The sequence below is a fragment of the Phalangium opilio genome, unplaced genomic scaffold (assembly GCF_054372755.1).
Source record: "Phalangium opilio isolate 3A_F unplaced genomic scaffold, DU_Popi_V2 ptg000002l_1, whole genome shotgun sequence".
In the NCBI taxonomy this organism is placed as follows: Eukaryota; Metazoa; Arthropoda; class Arachnida; order Opiliones; family Phalangiidae; genus Phalangium; species Phalangium opilio.
The window spans coordinates 15,191,804-15,195,014 of NW_028324144.1; positions in this window are offsets into that span (position 1 = coordinate 15,191,804).

The following is a 3,211-nucleotide window of genomic DNA, read 5'->3' on the forward strand; positions in this document are numbered from 1 at the left end:
AGACTTCCTAATCGTTCTGTTATCTGCGTTATTGTCGGAAGATTTATATTCCTTGTACACCATGATTAAAAGGCCATAGATATCCAGCAGCAAAAATTGATAAACGACTGAGAACATAAAAACGTGTGGCTCAAATTTTTATGATCTGAGTAATGTCACTTGGGCCAACTTTAAAGAAGTTGTTTTTTACTAATAGGAAAGTAGTGACAGTGGAAACTGCATATTTCTAAAGGAAAGAGGCAGTCCAATGACTCTTAAAACCTTACTAGGGAACTATTAGGCCTATTACTATAATAAATTTAGCGTGTTATGTGTAGTATGTTCTTGAACATCAATAATTTCTTGTAATCTATTTTTCCAAGTACTTGACTAAGATTGAGTCATTTTAAGAGAACTAAAGATATGCCAAAAGTAACACCGTGATAACGAAATTATCAAAAACAAGCTGTGAGAACAAAATTATGCTTCTCTTAGTAAATTCAGGAGTACTATAAAGAAGAGTTCACTCTTATTTTTAAGCCACAATTACGAATAACATAATAGCAGTCCTCGGAATATAACCGCTATTCGATTTGAGGTTCAAAGACGTCGAATCTGGTATCTTCGCAGGAAAAAAAGGTTTTAACCCAGAACAAATTGGAACAAAGCTGAAAATTTCAGACCTTATAGATTTTTGGGCGCTCTTTAACTTGGTGTGGTCTCCCACACTCTCCCATTGGTGGAATATCCACCATATTGGAAAATGGCGAACAAAATAAATCGCGAAAGAGTTTAATAACACTGGTTCTAATTAACCGATTAACACGTAGTTAGGCTCTAGATGTAGATAAAGTTTAATAATAAGGCTGGCTACTAATTTTAACCAGGTTTTGGGAGAGCTACTACTTATAAACTGAACCGACTGAAAAATTCAATTTATAGTTGCTAATCTATTTAACTAAGTCTAGTTTTGGTTGGAGGTAATTTCTTTAAAGTTGAAATTCTAAGTTTTTGTTGTGAAGAAAAATACACAAGTTTTCTTGGTTTGACTATTTTTTATTTTGAGAAGTTTGGTCTTCTCTCTAAAGGTTGCTACAAGATTGTGATCATTTGTACATTGAAAAGAGTGGTTCTCGGAGAGAATTTTTAGTTCCTTCCCCTATGTTCGAGAGGTTATTTTCATGCCCTTTCTAAGGGCATGCTCTTTATAGCGGTCAGTGACGCTGTGGGTTTTCTGGGGCTTGGATGGAACGTTTTGGGAAAGGGTGTACCAGTTTGAATTCAAAGGATGGGGCAGGGCCAGATTATTTACTATTGAAAGGGGTTGTTTTCCATGAAGCTGAATTTCTAAGGTTGACCCGTGAAGGCCCGATTTTAACACATTATTTGAATAGCGTTTTGGGTTTTTCTCGTGTTTACTGTCATGGTTAATTTTATAATCTGATCCTTGACCTTATTGTTAATTTAAAGATTGGGTTTTCTGCTCATTTTTGTACAGTAGATTACCTTCAAACACATAATTCATCTTTTGCCCTACAACAAACCAGAAGTTCAAAATCTGACCCTGAAGATTAGCCTCATATAAAAAATGGGGATTTAAAGCATTTTATGGTTTCTACTTTCGGAATACATTGCGAAAATAAAGCATATACCAATTCGACTTAATTTTTTAAACCAATTTGCTTAAAAATAAATATAGCTGCAAAGTGTTTTAAAAAATTAAGTCGAATTGGTATTTAAATAAACGTCTTGTACTTTTTAAGCGCACTTTTAGAATAACGTTATCTAAGTATGGTGTATTACTCAAATGCTGAGTACTCGGATATGCATCTGATGTATGGACGGGCTCATGGAAATTCGCGGGAAGCTAGGCGCTTGTACAAAGAGATGTTCCCTCGACGAGAGCTACCAAATCGCCAAACATTCACGGCTGCCGACAGACGCTTAAGGGAAACCGGCCAATTACAACCCGCCGGACCCCAAGCACGAGACGTTCCCGACGTCATCGAAGAACAAGTACTTACTATTATCGAGGAAGATCCTTCAACCAGCACCAGGAGGGTTGGTCGCCAATTGGGCATCAACCATGTTCTTGTTTGGAAGAGCCTTCGCAGACACCAGTACCATCCATATCATTTGCAGAAGATTCAGTCGTTAAACGAAGCAGACTATTCGAGACGACTAGGATTTTGTCAGAGGTTTATGGCCCGGGTGATCAACTTAGAATTCCCACGAACTCTGTTAGTGTCTGACGAGTCCAATTTTTCCCGTGACGGCATACTGATCTTGCATAATCATCATGAGTGGAGGCATCAAAACCCCCGCGCTACTAGCGTAAGGTCACACCAAGTACAGTTTAGTCTAAACGTATGGTGCGGGATTGTCGGCGATAATTTGATTGAACCCATCTTTCTACAACCAAGACTAAATGGTGAGGCGTATTTGAACTTCCTACAAAATGATTTACCAGACCTACTGGACGACCAACCATTAAGATTGCATCATCGAATGTGAATCATGCACGACGGGGCGCCACCACATTTCAGTCGTCAAGCTAGAGCCCTTCTTGATGCCACGTTCCCAGGGAGGGGGGTAGGTCGAGTTGGACCTGTTGAGTGGCCAGCTAGATCTCCGGATTTAAATCCATGCGATTTTTTTCTATGGAGACATCTCAAAGACTTTATCTACCGCACCGAAGTCCGTGATGTCCAAGACCTGAGACAACGCATAATTGACGGATGTGAGAGTATCTGAAACACGCCTGATATCTTCCACCGTGTTCGAGAATCCTTTACAAGACGTGCCCAAGTTGCATAAACGTTAATGGAGAAAACTTTGAACAATTCTTATAAACTACATTTCAAGCTCTCTGTACAACCTGTGTTGATAAGAATTAAAGGTACCCGTGTTGATAAGAATTAAAGGTACCCGTGTTGATAAGAATTAAAGGTACCCGTGTTGATAAGAATTAAAGCTACCCGTGTTGATAAGAATTAAAGCTACCCGTGTTGATAAGAATTAAAGCTACCCGTGTTGATAAGAATTAAAGCTACCCGTGTTGATAAGAATTAATGGTACCCGTGTTGATAAGAATTAAAGGTACCCGTGTTGATAAGAATTAAAGGTACCCGTGTTGATAAGAATTAAAGGTACCCGTGTTGATAAGAATTAAAGGTACCCGTGTTGATAAGAATTAAAGGTACCCGTGTTGATAAGAATTAAAGCTACCCGT